Consider the following 21,779-nt stretch of genomic DNA (forward strand, 5'->3'; position numbering starts at 1 on the left):
TCCGGTAACCTCCCGGTACTCCGGTAAAATCCCGATTTCACCCGGAACACTTCCGATATCCAAATATAGGCTTCCAATATATCAATCTTTATGTCTCGACCATTTCGAGACTCCTCATCATGTCCGTGATCACATCCGGGACTCCGAACAAACTTCGGTACATCAAAACTCATAAACTCATAATATAACTGTCATCGAAACCTTAAGCGTGCGGACCCTACGGGTTCGAGAACAATGTAGACATGACCGAGACACGTCTCCGGTCAATAACCAATAGCGGAACCTGGATGCTCATATTGGCTCCTACATATTCTACGAAGATCTTTTATCGGTCAGACCGCATAACAACATACGTTGTTCCCTTTGTCATCGGTATGTTACTTGCCCGAGATTCGATCGTCGGTATCTCAATACCTAGTTCAATCTCGTTACTGGCAAGTCTCTTTACTCGTTCCGTAATACATCATCTCACAACTAACTCATTAGTTGCAATGCTTGCAAGGCTTATGTGATGTGCATTACCGAGAGGGCCCAGAGATACCTCTCCAATAATTGGAGTGACAAATCCTAATCTCGAAATACGCCAACCCAACATCTACCTTTGGAGACACCTGTAGAGCACCTTTATAATCACCCAGTTACGTTGTGACGTTTGGTAGCACACAAAGTGTTCCTCCGGCAAACGGGAGTTGCATAATCTCATAGTCATAGGAACATGTATAAGTCATGAAGAAAGCAATAGCAACATACTAAATGATCGGGTGCTAAGCTAATGGAATGGGTCATGTCAATCAGATCATTCACCTAATGATGTGATCCTGTTAATCAAACAACAACTCTTTGTTCATGGTTAGGAAACATAACCATCTTTGATTAACGAGCTAGTCTAGTAGAGGCATACTAGTGACACTCTGTTTGTCTATGTATTCACACATGTATTATGTTTCTGGTTTAATACAATTCTAGCATGAATAATAAACATTTGTCATGATATAAGGAAATAAATAATAACTTTATTATTGCCTCTAGGGCATATTTCCTTCACCAGGTACCACGCCTTCACCTGCTCGTCCATCGTCGACGTGTCTACCCCCATCAAGAACGACAGGTCTGTGTCCCTCTTCTTCGCGGAGACATTGGTCCTGAGAAGGTCGAGCTTGACGTCCTGCTTGGTCATCAACGCCGCCCACCTCGCATCGGATTTCTCCTCCCTCTTGGAGGCGTTGCTCTTGGCGTCGGCGATGCACTGCTCAATCGACGACTGCAGCCGTTCGGCAGCAGGTGCCGCGTCCCTTGCCGCCTTGGCTCGTTTGTTGCCATCAGGGTGCCCTTCTGCCGCCGCTGGGGCTGGCGCGTCCGGGTTGTAGGCGTCCTTTGTCTTGGCGAGAGCCAGCTAGACCTCCATCCATTTCTCGCACGACTCGATCCTGGTGAACACATGAAGGAACTTGAACTCTTGGTCGTTGTTGTCTTGGCGAAACATGTTGAACATCTGAACCATCTACACAGCCAAAGACAAAACTGTCGGCAAAGTGCACTGTGAGCAACTGGGCCGGGGAACGATGGCCATACCTGTCCCTCGACGTTGGCGCCACTTTCCGGGCAAGCCCCGACCTCCTCTTGAATACCATGCCACTTGTTGCAGGCCGCCTGGATGATCGCCCAGTGGTTCGCCATGGCCTTCTTGCCGCGGTCCATGTGGATGTTGGCAAAGTCGGGGTCGACCACTTGCGCTCGTCGAACGTCGTCTTGATCCTCCTCCAGTACGCATCGGCGTTCTGATTCGAGACGGTAATCGGGTCGATGCTGACGGTCTTCCATGCTTCAGCGAGGCACTCGTCTTCCTTGGACGTCCACTTGACGTGAGGCTCGCCCGGCCTAGCGTTGGCCGCCCGCTTCTTCTTTTTCGCTTTGGGTGCCGGCTCCACCTCCGTCGGTTCTTACTCCTCCACCTCCACCTCGGCATCATCGAGATCATCCTTGATGTCGACGGTGGCGTCCAGAGTTTCACCTTGTGTTCAGAACCCGGGGCACGAAGCGGCAGCGACCGAGCCGCTCGTGATGATATCGTCCATGTCGGCGTCGGTGTTGTTGAACTGTGCAAAGGGTAGGGCGCCATGACGCAAAGGCGGGGCAGGCGAACCTGAGTAAGTCGGCGGCGAGTAGTTGTACTGGGTGTTGAGGCCGGCGGCGAACGCAGGCGAGGGAGTGTGCGGGTCGTGGTTCAAGCCGGATGGGGACGCGCACGATGCCGCACCATGCGGGAAGGTAATGTTAGGGTTGAAGCCACCATGCGCGTCGCTATTGGCGTATCCAGGCAAGGCTGTGTAACCCCACATCGGTGGTGAGAAGTTGGCCGGCGACGCGACGCTCTGCTGGCTCCCCCACGCGGCGTCTTGAGGTGGAAGGTTCGCCATCCCCGCGCAAGACGCCTCTCTCTGCTCCGCTGCCGCTGCGTCCCTGGCCTTCTTCATGATGAGCCTGTTTCGCCGGTCGATGGTGACCGCCACCCGTCGCTCAACGTCGGCCTTCCACTCGGCGTTTGACAAGCCCCGGGGCCTTGCCATTGGCGCCCTCGGCTTCCTCTGCTTTGACTGAACGGAATTGGTGGCTAGGCGAGGGGCGACGTACTTCTTCGGCGATATGACGGGCGGATCCGGGAAGAGAATGGCAGGAAGGGCGGGGGAGAAGGGGGCGACACTAGGGGAAATGGAGGGAAAGGGGGAAGAAAATAGCGGGAAATCGGCCGGTGTCGCCGACAGCGCGGGCCCGTGTGCCTTTTCGCTTCAGCCGGCGTCCCCAGGAGCCCCCCAGCGTGCTGGGTTCGGATTGGGTTAGCCGGTTGTAATTTCATCCCAAACCGGCGATAAACGAGGATCGGGGGCATGGCTGAGCCGTTTTTTCGCCGCCGGCACTAAGAAAGACGCCCTGGGGCCTGTTGGGGAGGGCAAGTGGAGATGCTCTAAGAGAGAGCAAGAACTCCCCGCCTCTACATTAAAATATGCACAGGCGAGCTAATAAGTGTCCTAGAAAAAAAACTTCTTAACGATTTGAAATTGGCAAATGCATATGCATCCGGAACAGCCACGCGAAAATTCATTTGTCGACCGTTAGAATGTGCACAGGCTCGTGCTGTCATCGTCGTAGACTGTCCTGTTCTGGATCGCATGTCAAGGTCGTGATGAAGCCTTCTCTCCAGTCCAATCTGCAACACTATGCCTACACAACAGATGATGGACAAGTTACGTACGACGGACAGCGACCTGTGTGTTGACACACGAACATGTCACGTGTACCCTTGACGCCGGGGGTGATGCACCGCAGCTCACGTCGAAGGAGACCCGACCGACAGCGCGATATACAAAACAGTCGACGGGCGCTTTTGCAGACCCGAAAACCCCACACCCCCGAGAGGGACCCCGTCAGGGAGTGCGGCGGCTATGGGCTGCCCTAGGTCGATTCGCTCGCCCTAGAGCCTCGGGATTCGCAGCTCTCAAACACGAAGAACAGCGAAGAATGAGAGAGAAAAACGATGGAGAGATAAAACGTAGATGAAAAAGTAGTATGTTGATTTGTTCGATTGTGTGTTGTTCAATCGGCCATCACCCCCAACATATATAAGAGGCGGCTGGACTTCCCGTACAAGTAAAGGACTCGTCTAGGCTTTTCTTACAAGAAAAATTACATCAATTCACGTCCTAGAGTCCTAATTCTATTCCAACTCGGATTCAGTCTGAATCTGGCCCAAACTCTGTCTTCCTTCTTGCACGGGCCGCCGGGCTTGCATATGATCTCCGATCAAGACGGCCCAAATATCAAACTTGTGCACCTCGACGATACGAACAACTCTCATGTTGATCACTTTTTCAAATAAGGCCATCTTGAATACTTTTTGAGGTCATCTTTATCTCCCAGTCGGACTCGGTCTTGCAGTAGACTGGATTATCCGAGTCTCGTAGTGAATTTGTAGGATATATACTATCTCTGATGATGATGACTCCAATTTACCATCTTGATGATACGCACAACTTCTGTATTGAACACTTCTTCATCCGAGGTCATCTTGATAAAATTTCAGGCATATGTTCAGTTTCACTCGGATTCGAGCTCATCCACTCGGATTAGAGTCATTCACTTGGATCGTCCGACTGGACTTTTCACTCGGAAGACAATCTTTCACTCGGATGGCTCTATTTTCACTCGGAAGGCATTTCCACTTGGATGACTATATTTCCACCCGGAAGGCATTATCTTATTCGATCGGCAAGTTTTCGTCCCGATGGTTATCTTTTCACTCGAAATATTTTCACCTAGAGGACAATTTCACTCGGATGACCATATTTCCACTTGGATAATAATAAGTTCATCCGGTCAGCAAACTTTCACTCGGCCGGTAAATTTTCACTCGACCGTAAACTTTCACTCGGATGGTAAACTTTTCACTCGGATTTTCCGACTGAAAACATAGCCTGATCTTGATTTGTCTCTCCAGGCCTTATACGACCTCGGATTGAGACGAATTATATATGAAAATCGATTGGCTCGACGAGACGAAACTTTTCCGTGTTGAAGGTTTTTCAATTCAAGACCGTCTTGAAGGTCGAATTGCTCACGCATTGCATCAGACACTCATCAACATGTGTCTGGTGTCAAGCGTAATATTTTGGTCTCTGGCCTGTCCAGACCGTATTGACTATAACTTTTGCATATGAACTCGGATTGAGATGATTTATATATGAAAATCGATCGTCTCGACGAGACGAAGACAATTACTTTAGAGCACTCCTTCATCTGAGGTCATATTGAGGGCGTAATCGGCCGAAAAGCACTCAGAACATTAAATTTTGTCACTCGGAGTACAGCTTCGGCCACTGAGATGAGGTCGAATGGCGATAGCCTAAACATCAAAGTTGTTCCACTCGACGATATGAAACTTTCTCATGCTGAAAACCCTTTCACTCTGTATCTTGCCAAAATCAGGTGTCAACACATGCCCCCCTGTTTTTCGGCAAAGCTTGCATGCCGAAAAATAATATGCATAGTGTTCGTTCTAAGGACGATGTCAACACTCCATCGGCCATTTATTTTTCTCAGGGCGATAATTATGTATCGGCCATGTTTGTGCTAAGGGCGATAATTGTATATCGGCCATTGCCTACTTAGGCTTCCTGCCACACACTCGGGTGATACTTCTTCAAATATTTGCCATTGAGAGCTCGAGGTAACAATGCCCCTTTTATTGATTCCACCAAATATGAATTTTCGGGAACAACTCTTGTAATCCTAAAAGGACCTTCCCAACTTGGAGACCACTTCCTGAATTTTCTATCTCTTGAACCAATCGGCAGAATCACTTTCCAGACGAGATCACCAACTTGAAAATTCTTCAACTTAACTTTCTTATTGTAAGCCCTTGCCACCCTCAACTTATCTCTCTCTATGGCATTCAAAGCAGCCAAACGTTTATCAGCAACCTCATCAATGTTGTCCATCATCAAGTTATAGAAGTCTATTGCCGATAAATCATTTTGTTTGGCTATTCTCAAAGCATTCAAATTTACTTCCACCGGTAAAACACCCTCCTGACCATATACTAGTTCATATGGAGTCACTTTCGTAGCACCATGCCTTGAGATTCTATGTGCCCATAATGCCTCAGACAACAAGTCATGCCATCTCCTTGGATTATCCTCAATCTTCTTCTTGATGAGCTTGATTAAAATTTTATTGCTAGACTCAGCTTCTCCATTAGCTTGGGCATAATATGGAGAGGAATTGAGCAACTTTATGTTATAAGATTCGGCAAACTTTCTGACTTGGTGTGACATGAAAGATGAACCTTGATCTGTAGTTAACGTTTGAGGAATACCGAATCTATGAATAATATGCTCGGTTATGAATTGAATTACCTCCGTATGTGTCATGTTCTTGAGAGGTACTGCTTCAAACCATTTAGTGAAATAATCAGTTGCCACCAATACGAACCGATGCCCTTTTGAGGAAGACGGATGGATTTGTCCAATGAAATCTAAACCCCAACCCCTGAAAGGCCACGGTTTGATAATAGGATGTAACATAGCAGCAGGAGCCAATTGAATATCACCAAACTTTTGACAAGCTTCACACCCCTTATAATATCTGAAGCAATCATTAATCATAGTCGGCCAATAAAACCCAGCACGTCGCAATAACCATTTCATCTTGGGAGCTGACTGGTGAGTGCCACAAATACCTTCATGTACTTCTCCCATAGCAACTCTTGCCTGGTCCTCGTCCAAACACTTTAGAAGAACATCATTGACTGTTCGGCAATAAAGACCATCATCTCTCATTGTATACTTGAAAGCCATACGCCGAACAGCCCTGCCCACCCTTTCACTCGGATTGCACAAGTAATCAACAATGGGCTTCCTCCAGTCGGGATTGTCACCTGCACTAGATTTTTTGTTAATGACCAAATCAGTGGGTTCTGGTTCGGCCTCTTCTATACTGGTAAGACAAGACATTGGACTTTGAGAAATATGAAACATGCCATGATCAACATGGTATCCAGATGCTTGCTGTGCCAACTCATTTGCTTTCCAGTTGTCATGTCTAGATATATGTGCAATGCTAAAACAATACAAAGTAGAGATTATATCTAGACATTTATCAAGATAAACATTAAGTGATTCGTCCAAACACTGAAAGACTTTGGATATTTGCTGCACCACTAGTAACGAATCACCATAAGCCTCAATATGTGTAACACCTATAGCAAGTAACATCTCTAGGCCGAATAACAATGCTTCATATTCGGCTTGATTGTTTGTGCAAAAATATTCTAAGCGGCATGAGGCATCAAAAACAGCACCATGAGGAGATATATAAACAATACCAACACCTTGGCCATTGCTACAAACTGAACCATCAAAGTATAATCTCCATGGTACTAATGAAACAAGGTTCATATCAACATCATTCTTGTCATTAATCCGATGTTCAACAATGAAATTAGCAACAATTTGGCCTTTCATGGATTTTAGAGATTCATAAGCCAAATCATATTCAATCAAAGCATAAGCCCACTTGCCAATTCTACCACTAAGAATTGGCCTATGTGTAAGTGCATCTAGTGCCACCCCTAGTTGGTTTTGGAGTATTGACGACAAACCTAGTTGAGGGACTAATGTGTTTGTGAGAATTGCAGGATAACACAGGTAGAAGTCCCTCATTGATTCGGTTTTACTACCAGAGATGACCCCTAAAAATGTATGAAGACATTGAAGCCAAAGGTGGTATATGAAGATATTCACATTGAAGACTATGACAAAAGAAGACACGTTATGAAGCCTATGGAGCTTGAAGACTTAGATCTTTCATAGTTCTTTTTCTTCTGTGTTGAGTCATAGGAAACACCGTACTGTTAAGTGGGGTCCAGGAGAACCAGTCAGAATGACTGAAGTGATGCCTAAACCAAAAACCTATGTCTTCGAGTGAAGACAATGAGAGCGAATCTTGTCCAGAGCCGGACAAGTTAGCTTTGCTTGTAGACCAAGTAAAGTTGCCATGAGAGTTTGAAATCTGACCGTTGAGACACGTGTCAGTTCCTTAGTGACCCAAGGTCATTTCGGACAAATCAGGTCGGGTTGCCAAGTGGCTATAAATAGCCCACCCCCTACAACCATAAACGGTTGGCTGCTCAGATTTCAGTGCACGGCTTTTGTCGTTTGAGAGCAACCCACCTCGAAGCCTTTGAGAGAAAATTCCTAGCGAGGAGAAAAGCCCTAACCACCCAGAGCCAGAGGACATTGGGCATCACTTAAGTCTTCTTGTCTGTGTGATCTGAAGACTTATTACACTTGAGGATTGTGAATCCTCCAGATGGTTAGGCGTCGCGTTCAGAGCATCCAAGAGACATTGTGGATTGCCAGTGAACGAAGTCTGTGAAGGTTTGGGAGTCTACCTTGAAGACTTACCAGAGTGATTGGGCGAGGACTATGTGACCTTAGCTCAAAGAGAATACGGTGAGGACTTGGTGTCCTGAGCTGCGTGTTCAGGACTAGGTGTCCGGGACTGTGTGTCCTAAGGTTTAAATACCTAGCTGCTCCAACCAGACGTACAGTTGTCACAGCAACTGAAACTGGTCCAACACATCATTGTCTTCAACGAGTCACCGGTTTCATCTTCACTTCCTTTTTCTTACTGTTACTCATTGTGAAGCCATTGCATGCTTGCTCTATCTTTTGTCTTCACAACGTGAATGTATGATCTGTTTGGCTTCATAACTTCTTCCTACCTGATCCTTATTACACTGCAGCTGTTTGTCTTTGTGCTTTCACTCTATTGAATACTTGACCATGGCTTGCCTAGTGTAATCTAACTTCCGCTGCATAGTAATAGGCAAAATATTCGCTGTTTGTCTTCATAACTCCCACGTTTTGAAGACTTTCATAAAAATCGCCTATTCACCCCCCTCTAGTCGATATAACGCACTTTCAATTGGTATCAGAGCAAGGTGCTCCCTTGTTCTGTGTGATTCAGTTTAACCACCTGGAGTTTTAGCTATGTCGACTGCAGGGATAATCAAAGTCTCCGCTGCGTGCCCCGTCTTCGATGGAACTGAATATCCCTACTGGAAGAATAAGATGCGCATGCATCTTGAAGCCATTGACGTCGACCTATGGTATGTCGTCGAGAACGGCGTTCCCAAGGCTGGAGAAGGTGTCACTGCTGTTGATGTCAAGAAGTTCACTCAACTGGACTCTACTGCCAAAAATATCATCTGTTGTCATCTGACAAAAGGACAGTATAGCCGTGTGAGTGCCTTGAAGATATCCAAGCTGGTCTGGGACTGGCTCTCCAAGGTCAATGAAGGCATCTCAACCTAGAGAGATCAGAGAATCAGTGTTCTTCGCAACCTCTTCAACCACTTCAAGCGAAATGACAATGAGAATGTCCAGCACACATTTGACTGGATCACTGACATCACAAATGAACTTCAAGCCCTCGGCGCCACTGAGATCACCAAACATGAAATCGTCAAGACGCTACTGAGATCACTTGATAGTTCGTTTGACATCCTAGCCCTGATGATTCAAGAACGTCCTGATTTCAAGACACTCGATCCGTCTGACATACTTGAGAGGCTCAACACACATGAGTTCCAGCTTTCTGAGAAAAGAGATATCTACGGTCCAAACTATGGGCGAACTCGTGCCTTGAAGGCAAAAGCTGTTTACTCATCTAAAGAAGAATCTGACAGCAGTTCTGATGATCCTGAAGACATTGGAAGGGAACTTGCAATGCTAGTGAAGAAGTTCCAAAAATTCACCAAGAAGAAAGGCTTCAGAAAATCTGCACGACCAAGCTCAAGGAATGATGAAGCTACTGCTCATGACTACAAGAAGAAAACATGTCACAAGTGCAAGAAAACTGGACACTTCATCTCTGAGTGTCCACAGTGGGACAATGAGAACAGAAGGAAGAAGAAGAGCAAGGAATATGATTCTGACGACAAGAAGAAGAAGAAATACTCAAAGTCTTCTTCCAAGTCTTCCTCAAAGTCTTCATCACACAAGAAGAGCTCATCTGGCAAGGCACGTGCGTTTGTTGGCAAGGAAATGGATTCAGAGGAGGAGTCCGCTTCTGAGGAGGCAGAGGTGGAATCTGAGGAGGAGTCTGATTCTGGCATTGCGAGTCTGGCTACAGCATACGTCGCCAAGTCCATCTTCAACACTGAAGACAATGAATTCATCACCGACACTGATGCAAATGACAAGAACGACTCCACTCCCACCTACTGCTTCATGGCACGCGGTGCCAAGGTAAACACACGCACTACTCGCTATCAAACATCTAGTGACGATGACTCTGACTGTGATTCAAAACCCAGCTACAAAACACTTGCTAAAATTGCAACTGAACAACAGAAAGCTATGGAACATATTCAAAAACTGTTAGACAGAAGCGATGATCTGTTGGGTGCTGAAATGACTCGATCTGAATCCTTAATTGAAGACATAAAAAATCTTCACGTTAAGTATCAGGAACTTGAAGATCGTCTTGATACTCTCTCAACAACTCATGAAAAGCTTTCCTATGATTATCTTCAAAGGAAGCAAGAACTTGAGAAATTGAGAGCGGCTCATGAAGATCTTCAAAAGGAAAACGAATCACTTCGCGCCGAACAGATCAGTTCCGCTTAGGAAGGATTTGAACCACCATGTCTTAAATGCATTGAGCGTGATAATGCTACTTCTGTTGCTGAATGTTCCACTGCTACTGCTGTTGCAATATCTTCAACTGTTGATGTGGTAACTAACCCCTCTGCTGAGGATACCACTGCTATTGTTGATGAGAATGCTAGGTTGAAGACATTGCTTGAAACAGGGATGTACAAAAGTCTTAAAGGACATCAGACATTATGTGATGTCCTCAAGAAGCAGATTCTGAACCGAAACCTTAGGAAAGAGGGTGTTGGGTTCGTAAGGAAAATAAATGCAGATGGCTCTTACTGGAAACCTGAGCAGTACCCCAAAACCACATGGGTTGCTGCAAAGGAACCTTCAGCAGATCCATCCAATTTATCTGGCTTCACATGTGCTAACCCCATTATTATTGATGAATCCTTTGATGCAAACTATAAACTGTTTAAGAATCAGAATGGTGAAGTGTTTGCCAGGTACATTGGTACTAACTGCAGGAATGGACCGCCTATGAAGAAGATCTGGATTCCGAAAAAGTGTCTGGAAAATCTTCCTGTGAATGTCTTCATGACACCTCACTTGAAGAAGACAAACCTCAGACCAAAGGCTTCATACGGTCCAAAGGCTTCATACAAACAGAGGACTCACCTGAGTCACACTAACACAAATGTTTTGCAGGGAAACCATACTCAGGCATATGAATATGAGAGCGGTTCATCGAACCATCATGTTCATATGACCAAAAATTATTCTGCTTATTCCTATGAGTATTATTGTCCACCCGCAAGACTGTTTGCTAAGGCTTCAAAGCCAAAATTCTCAGATGCTGCACTTAGACTTATTGCTTCTAAGCCACCCTTGAAGATGTGGGTGGTTAAGAAAGCTTAACTCTCTTTTGCAGGGAAAGGTCTCCAGCAGAAAAACAAAATCTTCTGACGCTATTGTTGGGGACCTTAAAAATCTTGTAGGGCGCAAGATAAAATGCTCGAATGGCATCATTATGTACTTCGTTCCTGAATCGCATGCTACTCTCCCTATTAGTCCTAATCTGGATCTAAGTTTTCATAACCCACTGGTTCGTCAAATGTTTTTGCTTCACAATTCTCTTCGTGAAGCCTATCTCCCTAACTGCACTGTAGGGTACGACACCAGCATCTTCAAAGTCTTCAGAATGGATTATTGACAGTGGGTGTACAAATCACATGACTGGCAAAAGAAGCCTTCTTATGGACTCAACCTTACGTCCATCCGACAAGAGCCACATCACATTTGCTGACACTGGTAAAAGTAAGGTATTGGGTCTAGGTAGAGTTGCAATCTCAAAGGATCAACACATGGATAAAGTCATGCTTGTTGAATCCCTTGGCTTCAACTTAATGTCTGTCTCAATGCTTTGCGATTTGAACATGATCGTAATGTTTGGAAAATATCGTTGCCTAGTACTAATGGAATCTGACAAGTCTCTAGTGTTTGAAGGGTATCGAAAAGATGATCTGTACGTGGTAGATTTCTCAGCAGGGCCACAACTTGCAGTATGTCTTCTTGCAAAAGCTTCAGAATGCTGGCTTTGGCATCGGAGGCTTGGGCATGCTGGCATGAGGAACCTCCACACCCTTGCGAAGAAGAAGCATGTCATAGGCATCGAGGGCATCAAGTTCAAGAAAGATCACTTATGCGGTGTCTGTGAAGTAGGGAAGATGACAAGGGCAAAACATCCTTCGAAGACAATCATGACTACTACTCAACCCTTCGAACTGCTCCACATGGATCTTTTCGGCCCCACTCACTACTCAACTTTTACTACTACTGCTTGCCTCTATGGCTTCGTCATTGTTGATGATTACTCTAGATATACTTGGGTGCACATAATCCTTTACAAGACTGAAGTGCAGGATGTCTTCAGACGCTTCGCCAATCGTGCTATGAGCAATTTTGGCGCCAAGATAAAACACATCAGAAGTGACAATGGCACTGAATTCAAGAACACTGGCCTTGATACATATCTTGATACCTTGGGCATCACACATGAATTCTCAGCTCCGTACACGCCACAGCAGAATGGCGTCGTCGAACGCAAGAACAGAACACTCATTGAGATGGCCAGAACAATGCTAGATGAATACAAGACTCCAAGAAAATTCTGGACTGAAGCCATTGACACTGCATGCCATACAATCAATCGTGTTTATCTTCACAAGCTTCTGAACAAGACATCTTATGAACTCCTAACTGGCAAGAAGCCAAATGTCAGTTACTTCAGAGTATTTGGTGCAAGGTGCTGGATCAAGGACCCACACCACACCTCAAAGTTTGCACCAAAAGCACATGAGGGCTTTATGCTTGGATATGGAAAGGATTCGCACTCCTACAGAGTCTTCAATCTCTTTCATTACAAAGTGGTTGAAACAGTGGATGTGCGGTTCGATGAGACAAATGGTTCGCAAACAGAGCAACTGCCAAATGTGCTAGATGAGATTCCAGCTAGTGAATCAATCAAGCTAATGGGAACTGGAGAGATTATACCTTCTGAAGCTCATCCTGAAGAAGAACTTATCATCTCAGCACCTGATCAACATGAAGACAATGCTCAGCCTGAAGACATTCCTCCCAACAACAACACAGATCAGCAAGAGCAAAGTCTTCACCCTGTACATCCTCGTGTTGCCAATGAAGTGCAGATTGACAGAATAATTGACAACATCAATGCACCTGGTCCACTCACTCGTTCAAGGGCAACTCAGCTAGCAAATTTCTGTGGGCACTTCACATTCGTCTCAATATCAGAACCCAAGAAAGTTGAAGAAGCCTTCATGGAACCTGAATGGATTCAAGCTATGCAAGAAGAGCTTCAACAGTTTGAGCTGAATAATGTATGGGAACAGGTTAAGCGTCCTGATCCACGGAAGCACAACATAATAGGCACCAAATGGATATACCGCAACAAACAAGATGAGCATGGTCAAGTTGTCAGAAACAAAGCTCGTCTCGTTGCTCAAGGATATACTCAAGTGGAAGGCATTGACTTCGATGAAACATTTGCTCCCGTGGCTAGGCTTGAAGCCATACGCATTCTGCTGGCTTATGCAAATCATCATAACATACTTCTATATCAAATGGATGTGAAAAGTGCCTTTCTCAATGGCAAGATTGAAGAAGAAGTGTATGTTGCACAACCGTCTGGCTTTGAAAATCCAAAACATCCTGACATGGTATACAAGCTCAACAAGGCACTGTATGGCCTCAAACAAGCCCCTAGGGCCTGGTATGACACACTCAAATACTTCCTGAAGAGAAAAGGCTTCATACCTGGTTCCCTGGATCCCACTCTTTTCACGAAGACATATGATGGTGAACTGTTTGTGTGCCAAATATATGTGGATGACATTATCTTCGGCTGCACCAATCAGAAGTACAGTGAAGAGTTTGGATATATGATGCAAGAGCAATATCAGATGTCCATGATGGGGGAGCTGAAGTTCTTCCTTGGTCTTCAAATACGACAACAACGCAATGGCATCTTCATATCTCAAGAGAAGTATCTCAAAGATTGCCTGAAGAAGTTCGGTATGCAAGACTGCAAAGGCTTCACAACACCAATGCCAGCCAAACATCATCTAGGTCCTGACGACAATGGTAAAGAGTTCGGTCAAAAGGTATACCGCTCCATGATTGGTTCTTTGCTTTATTTATGTGCATTTAGGCCAGATATTATGCTTAGTGTTTGCATGTGTGCTCGATTTCAAGCGGCACCAAAGGAGTCGCATCACTTAGCTGTGAAGCGAATTCTTCGATATTTGGCTCACACCCCAACTCTAGGATTATGGTATCCAAAGGGCTCAGAGTTTGATTTGGTTGGATTTTCGGATGCTGATTATGTTGGTGACAAAGTTGATCGCAAGTCTACATCAGGCACATGTCACTTTCTGGGACGATCACTTGTATGTTGGTCTTCAAAGAAGCAGAACTGTGTATCTCTCTCCACTGCTGAATCTGAATACATTGCTGCTGGATCTTGCTGCGCTCAGCTTCTGTGGATGAAGCAAACACTCAAGGATTATGGCATTCATCTGAAGCAAGTACCACTTTACTGCGACAAAAAAAGTTCCATCAAGATTGCCAACAACCCAGTTCAGCACTCAAAGACAAAGCACATCGAAATTCGTCATCACTTTCTCAGAGATCATGTTGTGAAGGAAGACATTGATATCATACACGTCAACACTGAAGAAACAATTGGCAGATATCTTCACCAAGCCCTTGGATGAGAAGAGATTTTGCAAGTTACGGTGTGAGCTAAATATCCTGGAATCCTCAAATGTCTTGTGATCAGGCACACATCCTAACACTTATGCATATGATGACTTAGATGTGCAACGCACAAAGTAAAGTATATCTTCAATCAATGAAGACATACATTCTAAGTGTGAATACATTAATGTGGAATTTGACTTCGGAGCGCCACGATAATTGTGCGCCGTGTCTGGGTCTAATACTTCCTATACGGTGGGTAACGCCACCACCAAACGTTCTATTTTGAAGTGTTTCACTCATGGCGTTACCTTGCAATATCTTCACATTTGGTTTGGCTTCGAACTCAACATGTCTTCATGATTATCTTCACTACGTTGATTATATAGATGTATACATACTAGTGTTCTATCCTCTACAGCATTCACTTATAGCTATGTCTTCTTGGTTGAATCTTTTGAACTAAGTGAATGTGATCGGACCCTAATCTCTCTATGCTTTCTATCTCAAAGTCTATCTCTCCAAGTCATATGCATTCTATTGAAACTGTCGAATGTCTTCACTGCGTCCTTGTCAGCTGAAGATATAGAGACAACCATAAAGTCCGTTTTAAATGCCCATTCCTCCACATAAAATCCGGAGAAGCAGGAACGACCGCCCGACAATCCAGACGTGCGTGGGACGTGGAACAAACCCCAAACTTCCGCAAACTGGCCACGCGTTCCTCAGATGCGAATCGCCAGGGGCACCTGTGTAATAGCACAGTGCCGCCCTTGTGCCTATAAATTCACACTTACCGCGGTCATTATCTCCTTCTTCCACCCTCGCACGAACCCTAGCGCCACCGCTAGCCCTCGACGACGCCGGCGACGAAGCGCTTCGCTGCCGCAACTTCTCCGACGCCTCTTCACGCCGATCGCGGACATCGTCCTCTCCGCCGTCGACGTAGGTGTCTTCCGTCGCCAAGTTAGGGCACAGAGGACTGAACTGCTCGGCATCATCTCCCACTTCCGTCTAGCAGTTCCAAGTGTGGTAAATAAAACTTCTTTTAACAGCCCCTTTTGATCTCATGGTTCTGTCACTTTCTACCATAAGAAGTTTATCTTCACACAAGTTAGATCTCTCAATATGCATCTCACAACATGCCTAGTATATTCACTTGTGCTTCATGAAGTAGTTAGATTCCTCACTTGTACTGATCTGTGGGTTCGTACAAATCTGGAACCAACTTCTTATCTATGAGTGAATGTCTTCGCACGATGAGGTCAATGTCTTCTAAACTGATTAATCTTCAAAACCTTTTGAGAATGCATATGACCTCTTCCCCTTCCCTCGCACCTTAATGCTGTCACAGGTACATGTCCGTGGGAGAATCCTTCGGTTCTCATAGTCTGCATTCATTTGCAGAATTCCTACAGCAACACATAAATTCTCCTGAAGCCAGTTCCTGTTGGTCCAGCAAAAGAAAGCCTTTGAAAGTTTTGAAGCCTTTCAAGTTAAAGTTTATGGCTTCAGAAGCAGCTGCAAGGAAAGGGGGCAGACAGCGACATGAAGGAACTTCCAAAGATCTGCCTGAAGACCTGGCAGAAATGTATAAAACAGATCCAGAAGAGAATTATGGGCAGCGCAAGACCCGAATCCAATGGATTCGACGCTATTGGGCAGAACAATGGTTCAAATACCGCTTCGTCACCCAGGAGTATGCTGAGAAAAGTGCCATCAAGAGACCATGGGGGGACGTCCTTTACAAGAATCTCATACCCAGGACCAGAGATGAAGCCATTGCTCAAGGCTTCTACCCATGCATGGTCCGAGGACCACAGCCTGATGATGCGCATCCGTCGTCACTCCTCTGGTGCCGTGACGACAATCTGTTCAAGCGCAACTTCCAGTTTGCCCAAGAATCAGCGAAGCAGAACAAGAAGAAATTTGGGTTAGACTTCAACTCTGGTCCCTCAGCTCCAAGGGCAGATGGCACACGCTACGCAGAACCCAATATCATCGGTCCGTATGCCAATCTTGAGGGCCTCATCACCCGCATCTTAGTCCAAGGGACTGCCGTGAATGACCCTCCAGCTGACTCTGAGTCTGATGAAGCTCCTGCTGTACCGAAGCCGAAGCAGTCGAAGAAGCCAAAAGCTTCAAAGCCAGCCCCTTCATCAAAAATCTCAAGGGCGAAGCCATTGGCAACTGCACCTCCTGAAGACAGTGTGCAGTCTGAAGACGTATACCGCGTCTCCAAGCCCCAGAAGGCCAAGGTGCCTCAGCCACACACCGGCAAAAAGCTCACAACTGCTGCCATTCTGCGCAGCGAAGCCATTGATCTGTCGAGTGATGAAGATCTTGGAGATGACGCTCTAGAGCAGCTCATCAAGAGCAAAGAAGAAGCTGAGATCTTCAACAATTTGCCTCTCTTTGATGTCGCCATCATCCACAACTTCATCGACGAATGGTTTGCCACACCGAATATAAGCTTCGAAGATCTGCAGCTGCCTGTTGGCCTCAGCGTCGCCTTCCAAGGCGCAATTGCTTCAGAACTTGCCATTGCCCAGCGCATTATTGAACTGAAGCAGAAAATTGATCATGAAAAGGCTCAGTTCAAGAAGAATATGGCCAAGCTCAGCGTGCAAGAAGTGAAGATCTTCAAGACCATGTTGCATGAGCTAAAAGAAAATTTTCTGAAGAAGCATGCAGAAGCTCAAGGTTCACATGAGCGGATGAAGTCTCTGGCAGAACGATGTGTGCAAGCCTACAATGAGGCCGAGAAGCGCAAGGCACTTGGCCGTCCTGGCATCGACCCCAAGATGGCCGCGAAGAAGAAGAAGAAGAAGCCTGCTATGGCTGAACCAGAGGCATCAAGGCAAGAAGCAGTTCCAATTGTCTTCCCAACTGCAACGACTGGCTCGAAGCCAAAGAGCCAGTCAACAGCTTCTGAGCTCAAGAAGACAAGAACTGTTGAGGCTGAAGCCAGGAAAAGGAAAAGCTCTGAAGCCTCTCCTACTGCCCCCAGCAAGAAGAAGCGAAAGATCAAGAAATCTCGGGCTGCTCCCACAGAGCCCTTGATAGTTGAACCTATTTCTATGGTTCGCCCCAACACAGAACGACAACTGACAGTTCATGAGCCTGCTTCCACAGAGGCTCCTGAAGCTGAAGACATACCAACAGCCGACCCCATTGCTGTTGAAGACATTGGTCATCAGGACAATGTACAAGATGATGCAGCCCTTCCTCAGTATGAACACAGCGAACTCATCAGCATTGGTCATCCTCTGACGCCAATTGCACAAGATGCGTCATGGGCGGATCGCCCTCAAGAGGAAGAAGACAATGAGGCCCAGCCCACACCAACCCCACAAGCATCGTCTGCATTCCGCAGGCTTCGCAAAGGTCCAAGGCCTCACGTCTATGCTGAAGACATTCCGGCTGCATCAGCCGCAGAAGAAGCACCACAAGAGCCCAATCCTATGCTCCACCAAGAAGCAGTTCTCCAGGATAACGTGCTTGTGACTGACCCTCCAGCTAGTCAAGCGGAGGCTGAAAATGTTGAGGCTGCCACAACCAACACTGAAGCCAATGTGGAGCCCTCCCCACCAAAAGCTTCAGCAGACAGCGAAGCTACTGATCCAGACACTTCTGTTCCTGAGTCTGCTGCTGGTCCTCAATTTGATTATCATGTTGAGCACAGGCCTCATGTTCAGAAGCCAGTCCCAAGGCTGCCAAGGTTCCCAGGTCCTGCATCAGCACCTGGCTCCTTCGACATCAATAGCTTCAAGGCAGACAATACATTCTTCAACAGCTCCAAGAACCCCTATTCGAGGGAAAGGATTTCATCAGATAGGTTCTGGAGCTATCCTCAGCGCAGCTACTATTCATGCATCCTATACAACCAAGGTCGCATCTTCCTGCACAAGCGCCTTGATGTTGAAGCTATTGCTGGTCTGCCCTGTTTAGAGGAAGCGCTGGATTGCTTCAAGCAAGTGGGTCTGCTGCAGTTTATAACTGATGAAGAGCACTGGAATGAAGAGCTTCTGTTGCAATTCTATGCCACCCTACACATCAAGGGATACAACAGAGATCCGAAGACTTGGGCCCTGGAGTGGATGACCGGCAATGTCCATCACGAAGCCAATGCATTTGATATCATTGAGCTCACCGGCCTGCCCACTCCTGGCAAACTCTTCGAGGAAGGTTGTCCACTACACACTGAAGCTCTTGAGAGCATATTCCAGAGACCTGAACCAAATATGAGTCAGATGCTCTCCATGATGAAGCCACTGCCTCTCGATGCTCCTTATCCAATAGAGTTCTTCGTTGAAGACTTTGAGTACCTGCCCAGAACAATCTATCACATTATCTGGCGGACTCTCTGGCCTATTAAAGGGCACTCTCCAAATGCCAAGATTGAGGGTGCAATGAAGACTCTGATATTCTGTATCCTTCATGGCAAATGCTTCAACGCACAGGATTTCTTCATACGCCAACTCGCTGCATCAGGCTCAGATCTGTTTGGTTTAAAGTTCTATGCTCCTTGGGTAATGAGACTGATCAAGCTTCACTCTGCAATCTCATATCAGCCCTCAGCCCGCAACCATCGGATCTTCTTGCCAGATGTGGATACCTCTGCTGAAGCTATATATCCTAAGCCTGCCAAGCAACCTTTGAGTCTTCAGAATGCAGAACACCAGAGCTTCACTCAAAACGATGAAGGTGTTGAAGCCATCTCCAGGGTGTATCCTTTGGCTGGCACTACACGTGCGCCACACCCTGCTTCAACTGAAGCCACTGATAGTGCAACTGCTTCCAGACCCAAGAAGCGCGCTCGTGTTCTCAATAACCGAGAGCTTCTTGTGGCCCTTCATCAAAAACAAGATAGGCATCACGACCGGCTAAAGCGTCAGATGAAAAGCCTCTTGGTGGATGTTAATCGTCTTCGAAATCTTGCCACCAAGAATGCTTTCGTCACTCATGAAACCTGTCGTCGTACATGGAAAGGGCTATCAATGATGTGTACTGAAGCTGAACTTGAAGAGGATGGCTTCACTGAGCGATTCAAGTTTGACACCACACCTCCTAGAAGGTCTGTGATGCGCAACACACCATCACTTGAAGACTCTGAGTTTTCTTCATCTGCTGCCACAGTCACTGCCAGAATCATTGATGAAGAAGACGATGCTACATCACCGCCACCTGCTTCAGCACCTCCAAGTTCTTCTGCACCGCCAAACACCTCCAACGACACTGCTGCTCCTGGGAACGAGTAGACACTCTATGTCTTCAAACCTTTTTGGTCCTTCATGACAAAAGGGGGAGAAGCATATGGGTTGATAGTCTTCAAGCGGGTCCATATGGGTGGGTGCTTTATGTTTTGCTATATTTTGCTTCGTGCTTACAACTCTTGTTTTTGCTTCATTTGGTTCTTTGAGTTGTAACACTAAAACTCAATGGTCGTCTGCTACTTGTTTGCCACCCTGTTTGCGAAGATAAATTCCGCATGTGCGACGATAAATTCCGCACGTATCTCATTCTGCAGACGTCCATTTTCCATTATGCATGTCATTATCTTCATATACTTTCACATGCATAGTGGATTGTCATCATAAGCTGAATTGGATCTCCACAAGTACAACCTGCCATGTGCATTTGCATTCCAAAAGCAAATTAACTTATATGCACATCTTCAGGGGGAGCCCTTGAAACTTATGAAGACAATTCCTTATCCTTTACAATTTCACAGACTATATTCCCTGTTGAGAACTTCAACTAGTTTGTCATCAATCACCAAAAAGGGGGAGATTGTAAGTGCATCTAGTGCCACCCCTAGTTGGTTTTGGAGTATTGACGACAAACCTAGTTGAGGGACTAATGTGTTTGTGAGAATTGCAGGATAACACAGGTAGAAGTCCCTCATTGATTCGGTTTTACTACCAGAGATGACCCCTAAAAATGTATGAAGACATTGAAGCCAAAGGTGGTATATGAAGATATTCACATTGAAGACTATGACAAAAGAAGACACGTTATGAAGCCTATGGAGCTCGAAGACTTAGATCTTTCGTAGTTCTTTTTCTTCTGTGTTGAGTCATAGGAAACACCGTACTGTTAAGTGGGGTCCAGGAGAACCAGTCAGAATGACTGAAGTGATGCCTAAACCAAAAACCTATGTCTTCAAGTGAAGACAATGAGAGCGAATCTTGTCCAGAGCCGGACAAGTCAGCTTTGCTTGTAGACCAAGTAAAGTTGCCATGAGAGTTTGAAACCTGACCGTTGAGACACGTGTCAGTTCCTTAGTGACCCAAGGTCATTTTGGACAAATCAGGTCGGGTTGCCAAGTGGCTATAAATAGCCCACCCCCTACAACCATAAACGGTTGGCTGCTCAGATTTCAGTGCACGGCTTTTGTCGTTTGAGAGCAACCCACCTCGAAGCCTTTGAGAGAAAATTCCTAGCGAGGAGAAAAGCCCTAACCACCCAGAGCCAGAGGACATTGGGCATCACTTAAGTCTTCTTGTCTGTGTGATCTGAAGACTTATTACACTTGAGGACTGTGAATCCTCCAGATGGTTAGGCGTCGCGTTCAGAGCATCCAAGAGACATTGTGGATTGCCAGTGAACGAAGTCTGTGAAGGTTTGGGAGTCTACCTTGAAGACTTACCAGAGTGATTGGGCGAGGACTATGTGACCTTAGCTCAAGGAGAATACGGTGAGGACTTGGTGTCCTGAGCTGCGTGTTCAGGACTGGGTGTCCGGGACTGTGTGTCCTAAGGTTTAAATACCTAGCCGCTCCAACCAGACGTACAGTTGTCACAGCAACTGGAACTGGTCCAACACATCATTGTCTTCAACGAGTCACCGGTTTCATCTTCACTTCCTTTTTCTTACTATTACTCATTGTGAAGCCATTGCATGCTTGCTCTATCTTTTGTCTTCACAACGTGAATGTATGATCTGTTTGGCTTCATAACTTCTTCCTACCTGATCCTTATTACACTGCAGCTGTTTGTCTTTGTGCTTTCACTCTATTGAATACTTGACCATGGCTTGCCTAGTGTAATCTAACTTCCGCTGCATAGTAATAGGCAAAATCTTCGCTGTTTGTCTTCATAACTCCCACGTTTTGAAGACTTTCATAAAAATCGCCTATTCACCCCCCCTCTAGTCGATATAACGCACTTTCACTATGCAACATGTACTTAATGACATCGGTCTGACAAGCTACTACACAAGCACTCGGCACTAAATAATGTCTCAATTTTGTGCAAGCATAATATAAGCATAGACATAATTTTTCAATAAATGTATACCTTGTCTCGGCATCCAATAAGCGTCTGCTCAAATATGTAATAG

The sequence above is a fragment of the Triticum urartu genome, chromosome 2A, assembly GCF_056163025.1.
Source record: "Triticum urartu cultivar PI428250 chromosome 2A, HENAU_Tu73, whole genome shotgun sequence".
In the NCBI taxonomy this organism is placed as follows: Eukaryota; Viridiplantae; Streptophyta; class Magnoliopsida; order Poales; family Poaceae; genus Triticum; species Triticum urartu.